The sequence below is a fragment of the Cupressus sempervirens genome, chromosome 4, assembly GCF_028749045.1.
Source record: "Cupressus sempervirens isolate cs-2001-9-10 chromosome 4, ASM2874904v1, whole genome shotgun sequence".
NCBI classification, from domain to species: Eukaryota; Viridiplantae; Streptophyta; class Pinopsida; order Cupressales; family Cupressaceae; genus Cupressus; species Cupressus sempervirens.
In genome coordinates, this window is record NC_143121.1 from 642,194,434 (window position 1) to 642,206,457 (window position 12,024).

Below are 12,024 nucleotides of genomic sequence, written 5' to 3' on the forward strand. Positions count from 1 at the left end.
GATCAGTGAAATATATAGAATTATAACATTGAGTTCTTTTTTTGACTTAGTTTACTCAATTCTTGGCTAAAGTTTGCGAGATACTTAACATCTGAAAGTTAACTTTTTGGCCTGTGCAGACTATCTAGTTTCCAGTTAGAGGGTTAAAAGGCAGGTTAAGTCAATTTTGTGTGGTTTTCTCAATTCTTAGAACATGATTTAATGAAATTGATTCCTCCATTAATTTATTTATACAGAGTTTATTTGACAATGTGTCATTTAGAAGAGTCAAGTGGGTCAAGAAATATGAATCTGATCTGGAATGAGTATCTACAATAAATATTGTTTCCAACCCAATCTAGTACTATTTACATATTAGATGATGGTGAAAATGATTTAACTGAAAGTCATTATTTATCATGTTGTATTTTTGGCAACATTTAATTTTTTTGCTATGAAATCTTTTTATTCAAGATAGTTTATTCAATAAGAGCATAATCTATATTAAATCTAGGGAGTCCATAACAATATTTGAAACTTGTTGAATGCTATTGTTTTATATCAGATAAATAATAATTTGTGACTTGTATATGTCTCATCTTCATATATTATTAATCTTGTTTACGTGGACCCAAATTTAGAAAAGTCATATGAATCCCAACACCCATCATGTTGGATGATGTAATTGATATTAATTTGGTGCAGGAGCACATGGGTGAACTGGCAATCTGCACCACCCAAAAACATTTCCAGTTTGATTTCTCCAGTTTTGGTTTGGTTTCAGTTTTTTTGTGTTGACATCTCTCATTTCAGCTTTACAGGGTAGAATCATTGCTTAAACCTCTTAATTTCTATGACTTCAATATGGCCCTTAGAGAGCATATTATTAGATGATTGTAGAATGAGTCAGGTAATAAGTCTTCTCGTCAATGTTTCAAGTGCAATTACCTTGATAAACATGTATGCAAAAACTTGCAAACATGGGTAGAGATAATGAACTATTCAAGAGAGTGCCTCAATTGTATGCGGCCTCTAATTATGTGATACATTTTAACAGAAGGTTTTCAAGGAAATGAGAGGCCAATTTAAAACAAATTCCCTGAAGTTTGCCAAGCAACCTTGGTACAGGGCTTTGAAATAGGGTAGGGACATCAATGGAAGCATAGACAAGGCACACACACTGTTGACAAAATGCCTTAAGAAATGTTTCTCATGGATCCTAATGATTGCAGGATATGCACAAGATGGATTTGTCGAGAAGAGGCTTAAAAACCTTTCAAGGAAACAAATTGGCAGGCATAGAACCAAGTTCTGCAACCCGTTGCCAGCATCAAGATATTTGGCGGTTACTCAAAATGCTTGCAAGAGAATTGATTTGAGTAAAGCACGAAGCAGAGAACAAGAAGAGCTTTGCTTGTGGCTGTGTAGTGAGAAGTTGTAATTACTCAAGAGGGAAGAGTTGAGTCAGATAGAGGAGGAAATTCTGAAAAGACATTTTGGGATAGGTGCAAAAAGAGGGAGTAAAGTAAGTGCAAGGCCAAGAGAGTGTGGGAGGCGTGGCAGCTAAGAGGACAAGGAGAGACATCTTTCATCACATGAAAGATGGGCTGCTTGAGAGGAATGGGAAAGATAGGCAGAGTGTGCTGAAGATTTAGGAACAAACGAATTGCCGAAGAATGCAAACCAATAGAAAAGAAATAGGAACAAAGCTTGTGGATATAGAGAAGGTGACTACAGAAATGAAGAGGCTGGGATTGGAGGCATAATTGTTGAAGAAAGAGTGCGAAGAGTGGGAACGTGTTGAGGAGTTGGAATGATGCCAAATTGTGAGGGAGTCCATGCAAATTATTTGCAGATTTAATGAGAAATGAGTTTTATCTCTTTGTTATGTTCTGTTGTGTTGATTTGGGTGCAAGAAGACTTTGTGAATGTTTTGTGCCTGAGTTTTGTGTTAGAAGGTAGGAGGGATTACTTGCATCAAATGGTGTGAGAACTAGAGGAACTGAGTGTGTAGTCTACACTAGGGCCTGTGGGTGAAGAGTGGAGCTGTGTAAACAGATGCTGATTGTGAAGCAATTTGCATCTGGAAGTGTGAAGCGGTTGTGGAGAGCTCAAGAGGATCATTGCATGTGTATGAAATCCTGAGTGATTGAGAGCTTGAAGCTACAAAGTAAAGCCATGTTACCGAATATAGGGGTCAAGGGCTGGGCTGGGTGCAGGTCCAGGTCCAGTTCCGCTCCATGTGCAGGTCTAGGTTCACACTAGGTTCTGCAACAGGAAAGAAGTTTACACCCTCACTTGTTTTAAAACTTAAAATAAACAAATTTAAATATGTAAACTAAATATAGGGGTCAAGGGTTGGGTGCGGGTGCAGGTCCAGGTCCAAGTCCGCTCCATGTGTAGGTCTAGGTTCACACTAGGTTCTGCAATGGCAAAGAAGTTTTACACCCTCACTTGTTTTAAAACTTAAAATAAACAAATTTAAATATGTAAACTAAAATTTGAAACTTATTAATGAATCAAATTTAATATAATATTATTTCACTTTCAATAATTTTGATTCACTGCATGTATAGCGCGCGCACACACACACACACACACACACTGCGAATGCGAGTGAATGGTTGTAGTGGATGAGGAGAGGATGAGTGGATGATGATTGCGTTTTTAGTTTGCAAGTTTTTTCATCTATGCTACACATTTGATAAATTTATAGGTGATTAAACTGAAAAACACATATCAAAAAGTAAATAAAAACAACCTAAACACTTGGAATAACTGTCAACTACACATGCAAGTTTGCAAATGTTTGGTGACAGCCTTTCTATATTTATATGATGATGATTGCGTTTTTAGTTTGCAAGTTTTTTCATCTATGCTACACATTTGATAAATTTATAGGTGACTAAACTGAAAAACACATATCAAAAAGTAAATATAAACAACCTAAACACTTGGAATAACTGTCAACTACACATGCAAGTTTGCAAATGTTTGGTGACCGCCTTTCTATATATATAGATATATAATTGTAATACACACGCACACATCCACAGGTAATTTGTTTTTGCTTGTATCTACGTATCAAATTCTCGTATCCATTCTCATTCTTGTATCCGTATTGGCAACTTAGAAGCAAAGCGAATGATTTGTAGTGGATGAGGAGACAATGAGTTCAAAGAGGATGAGAGGGATCATGAGGAGACCTATGATGATTTCGTTTTTCAAATGATACTGCGAAGAGATTTACAAGATGTGGAAGCAGTTGAGAATACTACCCTTAAACTTGGCGGAGGTAGTTGGTTTGTGTTGGGTCAAAACCCACAAAAAAAGAGAAGAGTTGAGAGATTAATTGGCGGAGGATGCCGAATAATGGTGGGTTGCATCCTGTGAAGGAGAAGAGTAGTGGAGAAACACTCCAATGGAGGGGGACCATACATGGTGGAAGCAAATCCACAAGAGGAGAAAAGAGTGGTAAGAAAACTTGCAGCCGAAGGACAATAGTTGCTCCGGTAAGATGCTATAGGCAGAATAAAATACTTGTTATGTTTAGTACTTGTTAATCTAGTCGGGTTGGGTAGTTAGCCGGTGAGGAAATGCGTCGGTGAGTTTCCAACTAACCGACCCGTCTATAAATATTTGGAACATTGGTAATGTATGTGTGTGGTTTTTGGTATTAATAAAGAAAGATCATTTCCTTGCCTATCATTATTATGGTAAGAATAGTATTTGCGAGGTTTTACTTCTTGTGTATAAATTGAATTGTCCTATATGGTTAACATAGTTTTGTATTTTGAGATTTGGCTGGTAATTCCACTTTACATTTTTGGCGCCATTGCATAAGTTTGGATCTGGAGGTATTGTGCTGACAGGATGGACTAATGGGAAGACCATTTACACCTTGCATTCAAATTACTAATAGCGACGGAGAGGAGGAAGAAATAACTAGGGAAGATCAGTTGACACGTGACTTGGTGATAGCGCGGGAAGTTGCGGTTGAGCAGTACATGCAAAAGGAAGCCTGTGAGAGGATGGTTCCTGAGAGCACGGTACGCGACAAACTCTCCGTGTCACCGATAATGCATGACAAGGCTTTTGGCAAGGAACCTCTTACATATTGAGGACAAAAGAGCACAAATCGAGAGGGAAAGAAGAAGGCGACAAGTTCTTCAGTGGTTTACTAAGAGGGCGTGGAATCCCAAAGGAGAGGAACTTAATAAGCCAAGATAGGGAGATAGGCATTGAATTACTTCATGCCCCTAGTTCCAAATAAATACCGAAGGACAACACTAGAGGACGAAACTAAGGAGGAAGTCGCCCTAAGAACCTTACGTCTCCAATAGTAAGAAGAAAGACATCGTAATTGGAGAACACAAGGGGATTCCCATCAGAGTCAGGAAGGGTGGATTGAACATACTACTGAGGAACTAGCCAATTTGGTTATTTCGGACACGCCGGAAACCAAAAACCCCTGAACAACAAGAACTCCCTCAAGTGGAGATAAGGAGTCAAGAGTCTAGCCCATTAGGAAGTCATGTTCCATCGGGAGGTAAATTTCCATGAGGAAGTGGTGTTCCATCGGGAGGTAAACTTCCATCAAGAAGTGGAGTTCCATTGGGAAGTGGTGTTCCATTTGGAGGGGGTGTTCCAGGGGGAAGTAGGGTTCCATCCGACGGGGTTGTTCCATTAGGAAGTGGTGTCTCATCTGGAGGTGGGGTTCCATCGGGTGGTGGTGTTCCCTCGGGAGGAGGGGTTCCGTTAGGAAGGCGGCAACAAGGAAAGAAAATGACAATGGATAAACAAAAATTGCCTAAATTTACGGGGGACGGATCAGAGGACCCTGTTCGCCATTGCAAAACCTGTATAACTATATGGCAAGCGAACGGGGAGAATGACAATAACGAATGGTTGAAAGCATTTCCTGCCACATTAAGAGGGATTGCCATAGATTGGTATGCAGACTTGGATGCTGGTAAGAACACTTGGGATAACTTGTGTGGAGCATCTGAGGAGGAATTCAAATTGTTAAGAGATGATGATGAAATTGTCACAAAAATCTATAACACCAGGCAAGATAAGAAGGAATCGGTGAAGGCTTATACCAGACGGCTGAAGGATCTCATCACCAAATTGGACAATAAGCCTGCGGACGTGTTAAAGAAAAGATGGTTTATTGGAGGACTCACCTCGTCCTTAAGGAAAAAAATGAAGATAGTTCCACCATCCACTTTTCGAGATGCTTGTACGCGCGCTATGGACATTGAAAGCGAAACTAAAACCTCGAAGAGGAGACGGCATGGAAGCTCTAATGAGAGTTCTGAGGAGAGTGAGGAAGAGTCAAAAACAATCCAAGCCTTGAGGAAGGACCTCAAACGGCTAATGAAGGACCTCAAACGGCTAATGAAGGAAGTAGTCGGAACTAAGGATGAGAGGAAGGAAGGTAAAGACTTATGGTGTACAGACTGCCAAAAAGAGGGTCATACAAAAGGAGCATGTCTGAGAAAGATGTTTTGCGAGATTTGCTAGATAGGGGGTCATGCTATCAAGGACTACCCTTACAACCTAAAAACAAGGAACGCCTAGATATTGTTTGCTGGAGAACAGTCTACACCACCAACAACTCCCCCAAAGAACAATAATACAGAAGCTTCCCCAGGAGGGTACAGGAATAACTGTAGAGACAGTGCTAATAATAGTAATAACAATAGCAACACCAACATACCCTGAAGGGCAATCCAATATAATTCTAGAGGACGACCCATGATCCAATGCCAGAGATGCAACGAATGGGGCCATTTTTCTCGAGAATGTCAAAATGGAGGAGGATAGAATGGAGGAATGCTCTACAAATGGTGTGGGTTGGGCAAACATGAGGGTACGAATTGCCCAAGGCAAAAAGGTGTGAACATTCTGGATATTGCAGGATCAAAAAGTGAGGTACTTGCAATAACAAGGATGCAAGCTAAGAAAGCCATGTATCCGGAGGTGATTGTGGAGAAGGCCAGATTTGAGGAGGCAAAGAAGAACATCCAAAATGAGTTGAGAGGGGAAACAACAACTAAGCCAGCCAAAACCTCTAGGGGGAAGTGGGTACCTAACATCATGAGGAAAGTATTAGAAACTACCATTCCGGTCTCCATTGGGGAATTACTAGATACACTACCCCAGTTACAAGTTGCATTGACACAAGGGACGTTGCCAACTCAGCAGGATCCCAAAGGGGAACCAGAAATAGTAGAACAAGTGGAACCAGAAGCAGTAGAGCGTGTAGAAAAAGAAGAACTTTTAGTGGAATAGGAAGAAAACACCTTATTTACAATAGGTTTAGGGAGAGCACCAGTAGTGGTAGAGATGGAGATCATGGGGTACAAACTCTCAAACACGATAATTGATGGAGGCTTCAGAGTAAATGATATATCGGAAGATACTTGGAAGGTGATTGGAAAACCTACCTTGTGCTTGTCTGAATTCCAGCTCGTAGGAGCAGATCAGCATGGCATCAAACCGATTGGCACCTTGATAGGGCAAAAGATAATAATAGGAACCCAACAATTTTTTTTAGACTTTGTGGTTATTGCCTTGGAAAAGAAAGGATATGATGCTTTATTAGGGAGAGAATGGCTAATAGTAGCAAAGGCCAATCACAACTGGAAACGAAACACCCTTTCTATTGAATCGGAAGGAAGTACACAATAGATCTCAAGAACCAGTCAGTAAGTTAGGACTTGGCATCTGACTCTGAAGAAGAAGAATATGAAGGGATGGAACTTGACAAGGAGGGAGTACTCATGTTAGGGGAATACTTGGAGGATGATACAGACTCCCTTAAGGGTTTATTTCACTGGCAGATGGGAGATTATGAAGTCTTCCAAGCAGATTGCAACATGTTACAAATACAAGAATCAAAGGAATGATACCCCAAAGGGTATACGGATTACAAGGAAGTTGTAACCGCCCCGACCATGACACCTACCCACATTTTTTGACCAAAAAGTGGAATACAAAGAGGCTAGACTCTAGGCCCTAAACCTAGGAGAAATAGGGTAAACCAAAGAAATCTTTATAGGTGATGATTGGGATCCAGTGCTGAAAGCAGTAGCCCTCAGAATCTTTATGGAGTATAGAGACGTTTTTGCATGGACATAGAAGGACTTGAAAGGAGTACCACTTGAACTGTGTGTCCACTGGTTTCCACTCATATCTGGAGCAAGACCAGTGCGAAAACGGCCTTATAGAATGAATAAGAACTATGCGGAGTGAGTAGGAGAGGAAATCACAAAGATGTTGGACGCATGGATAATATTTAAAGTTCAGACAAGCAAATGGGTTTCTCCTATTGTAATATCACTCAAGAAGGATGGTACTCAAATTCGGATATGCGTAGATTTTAGAAGTTTAAATGCAGTGACCATAAAAGACCCATTTCCAATTCCATTTACAAACAGTATCTTGGAAGAAGTAGCTGGCCATGAGATGTACTCTTTCATGGACGGATTTTCCAGGTATAACCAGATTAGTATTGCGGAGGAGGATAAGCTAAAAACCACATTTGTTGTGGAAAATGGGGTATATGCTTATAATAGGATGCCCTTCGGACTATGCAATGTGCTAGCTACCTTCTAGTGGATTATACTACACATTTTCCATGGTATGTCGGCAAGAAATTTTAAAGCATTCCTTGATGATTGGTTGGTTTACAGTGAAAAGGAGCACCACCTTAAAATTATTAGAGAATGCTTGGAGAAATGTCAAAGAGCGAGATTGGCGTTCAATCCTAGGAAATGTTAGTTTATGGTCCCACACGGCAGACTCCTGGGACATATAGTATGTAAAGAAGGCTTAAAGATAGATCTAGACAAAATAAAGGTAATTTTGGGAATGGAGGCACCTGAGAATGTGACAGGTATCAAATATTTTCTAGGGCATGTTGGGTATTATTGGCGATTCATCAAAGGATTAGTTGAAGTATCACTTCTACTCGAAAAGTTAACTAGAAAAGGGGAATGGTTTGAATGGAAGGAGGAATAGGAAGACGCTTTTCAAGAATTTAAAAAAAGACTTGTGGAAGCACCTATTCTGATTGGGACAAGGAATTTCGAGTTCATGTAGATGCATCCAACTATGCTATAGGTGCCACTCTGGCCCAAACAAGGAAGGGTTGGATCACCCTGTATATTTTGCCAGCAAGCTTCTGTCAAAATTGGAGCGGAACTATAGTACCATAGAGAGGGAAGCACTTGGTATGGTCTATGCAGTTCAAAAACTTAGGCACTATCTACTTGCTACACCCTTTACATTTTTTGTCGACCACCAGGCGCTAATGTATTTGGTAAACAAACCAGTGATCCAAGGGAGAGTGAGTAGATGGCTAATACTGCTGCAAGAATTTACATTCAAAATTATAGTGAGGCCGGGAAAATCTCATGTGATCGCTGATCAGCTGTCAAGGATTAAGTCAGGAGAAGCCTTCGGTAGTGGAGTGTGTGAGGATTTTCGAGATGCACACTTGTTTAAGATTACAGTCTTACCCCAATGGTACGAAAAAATTGGACACTACCTATCGACAACAACTTTTCCCAAGGAAATGCCTATAGTAGAAAGAAGAAAAATTGCCTTAAAAAGTAGCACATTCCAGTTAATTGAAGGGTTATTATACAAAATGGGACTGGACGAAATATTGAAGAGATGTGTAATGGAGGAAGAAATTCTAGGGGTCCTCAGTGAGGCACATGAAGGGTTGGCAGGAGGTCATATGGGACTAGATGCTATGGCGAGAAAGGTACTTTTGGGAGGACTGTGGTGGCCCACATTGTTCGCAGATGCTAGGGAATGGGTATTGAGTTGTGACACTTGTCAAAGAGCAGGAAGACCGCTTAAAAGAGACTTCATGCCATTATTTCCGTCTAAACCACAATAATTATTTGAATGGTGGGGACTAGATTTTGTGGGACCCTTACCCATAAGAAAAAGTCATCGATGTAAATACATAGTGGTGGCAACAAAGTACTTAACAAAATGGGCGGAAGTGCGGGCTCTCCCAGACAATACTGCCCTCAGCACAACCAGATTTTTGTACGAGCAAATTGTTACCAGATTTGGAATTCCACTCCAGCTAACTAGTAACCAAGGAGTACATTTTGTTAATCATACCATCAAAATGATAAGTGAATATAGAATTTTTCATTCTTTATCAAGTCCTTATTATCCTAGAGCAAATGGCCAAGCACAGGCCACGAATAAAGTGATAGTGTCCATCCTCTATAAAACTTGTGGAGTGGAAGGGGAAGATTGGGAGGAGCGCATTTTAGCCGTGGTCTAGGCATACAGGACTACGTATAAGGAGATTATGGGACATACACCCTTTTACCTTATGTATGGGCAGGAGGCTATGGTACCCATGGAACATGTAGTACCAAGCTTACGGGTGGCAATTGAAAACAGGATGGGGGATGAGGAGAGCCTCAAAGAATGGCTATGTACTTTACTTAAATTGGATGAAAGGAGGACTTTTGCTCAATGGAGTACGAAAGTGGCCCAGCAAAGGCAAAATTTTTGGCATGAAAAACATTTAAAGAAAAAATGAAATAAAACCAAGAAAGTTTAAAGTCTGATGGCTAGGACCATTTAAAATATCTGAGGTAAAGGAGAATGGAGCAATAAAGTTAACTACTTTGGATAACAAACCTATCAGAAACCTAGTAAATGGGTCTAAGTTAAAAGCCTATAAAGATAGAAATGAGTCAACAAGCAATCAATTTGAAAAACAAAAAGAAAAGGAAAAAGAAAAAGAAAGAGTCCGTGAAATAAAAGGCACGAGCAATGAAGGGAAACAAATTAGGAGAAATCTATATAAGGAGGAGATACTTGTCATAGCAGCCGAGAAACAACAAGCACCAGCCGTACGTGCAAGGGAAGGAGAGAAGGAAGTACTCGTACAAATGTTAGCCATACAAACAGTGGAGAAGAAAGGGCAAGAACAGTCCGTACAAACATTTGTACAGGGGCAAAAGAAAGACATAGTCGTAGCTGTACTTGTACGCCAGCCCTCTGTACAGCGTATCTACACAGACAATAGCAACATTTTGTACGGTGTCATTGCAAGGTACAGACTTTCGTACCCTGTACGACAACATTCTGGGCAGACATATTTCATATCAGAGATACTCGTACGGCAGCGAAACAAGAAGGATTCAGTATGGAGGATTCCTATACGGTGGCATCGGTCCGTATGACAGCTTGGAGGCAAGGAAAATTTCGTACGACAAGCACTACGACAGCTTGGAGGTAAGGAGAATTTTGTACGGCAAACACCAGTATGGCAATAGATTTTCGTACGACAGCAGCAGGTGGTACAGCGGAGTTACAACAACCAGTTACAATTCAGCTGGTGGCATCTACAATCAATTAAAAAGACCTGGGCACTAACACAACAACACACAATGGTGAAACTGAGCATTGGAAACCCGAGCAAGGGAAACATAATCGATCCTAAAAAGAAGAAATTGCTGAGGAAGATGACATAGGATAAAGGGAAAGGCGCACAGAAAATCACCATTACTGCTGAAAATATTACATTTGAAAGTGTGCTGGGAGGTGAGTGCAAGACTTGGTGGGAGCAGGCAACGACCGACCATCCCTTGAGGAAGGCATTATGTATAGCCGAGGTAGATAAAATTATTTTCATGCCCATTTTTGAATTAAAAGGGTTTGAGTCCATCCTACAGAGTTTAATCACAGGGTATGAGAAAGCAAGTCATAAATCTATAATCCAACATTTTCAACAGCAGGTGACAATTTCTTATGCAGCCGAAGAAATAAGCAAGGTGTTCGGAATTCCTAATAGAGGACAAGAAGTGGAAAAAATTTCCATGACACTAGCAGACAAAAAGAAGTGGCTGAAATTGATGTGTCGAAAAGACATTACAAGTGTGGAATGGGAAGGGATCCTCAAGAACAATCGAGGTCTGAAGAAATTTTTTCTAGCAAATAATGAATGGCATTGCTTAGTAGATTTGGTCAAAAGTAAGCTCACTAAGGGCAGCTGCACTTTTGACATTGCAATATGGATGTTGCCTATAGTGGATGTACTATACAATGGACATATATATAACTGGGCTAAATTTCTTTTAGATAGACTTTGAGAATTTACGGAGTTGAAGCGTAAGGCCTTTTATATGCCTCATCATATAGTGGCCTTGTTCTTGGAGGCAGTGCGCATGCAGGTGGACAGTAAACACCAAGGAACACTGGTTCCGGCTAGTAGAGTAGAACCATATAAACCAGCTATGAACTACTGGCTCTATCTAGATACCTTGGATGTTGGATCTCATAATGGTGGTGAACCCAAGAAAAAGAAACTGAAACAAACAGTGGTGACTGAAGAAGTAGGAGCAAAAGAGGATGAGGATGGTGGAAGTTCAGAGGAAGAAGGCAGCGATATGGATTCATTCTCTTCCGACTCCCAGGATGTAGAGATTTGGTTGATTCATCTCTAGGGGACTCCACAGGCAGTAACGTTTTTACCACTGTCAGAGGGACCACCTCCAGCAAGGGTAGCAAAACCCCCGAAACTTTACTAGAAACTGTCTGGTGATCCACATCAAGCAGGACTCACGGAAAAAATGAGTGGAGATGGCAGGCAACAAATCCCGACATGGGGAGCTTCTCGTGTATTTGTTTCTTAAGATGGCGCCACTTATCCTTCAAGAACAATCTTCTGGTACTAAGGTCATAGATTTGAGGTGCCAAACCAAATGCCTTCATAAAGGAAGGGTACAAACACCCCGTGGCCCAGAAGTAGTCCATTCGGTTGCTCTTTTCGTATAGCTAGTAGGAGGCAAGGAAACAATTGGGAAAATTCACCCCCAGGATAGCATGACGACACTAGTTGGTACGGATACAGATATGGTATTGGAGGAAGCAGACAGGTTACTTGAGGAGGAAGGCATGGTGTCTTCACCCCTAGCACTAGTTGCTGAGGAACATGTTGACATACAAAGTGAGCGCGGCGAACCATCAGATACAACATCCTTTGCAGCCAAGGCT

General features: G+C 40.8%; 1 protein-coding gene across 3 annotated transcripts in view; it reads left to right on the forward strand.

Annotated features, from left to right (window-relative positions):
• The window catches only part of LOC149562874 (Membrane fusion protein Use1), a 44,331-nt gene that overhangs the window by 15,347 nt on the left and 16,960 nt on the right, over nt 1–12,024 (forward strand). The gene's annotated exons all lie outside the window — the stretch shown is intronic.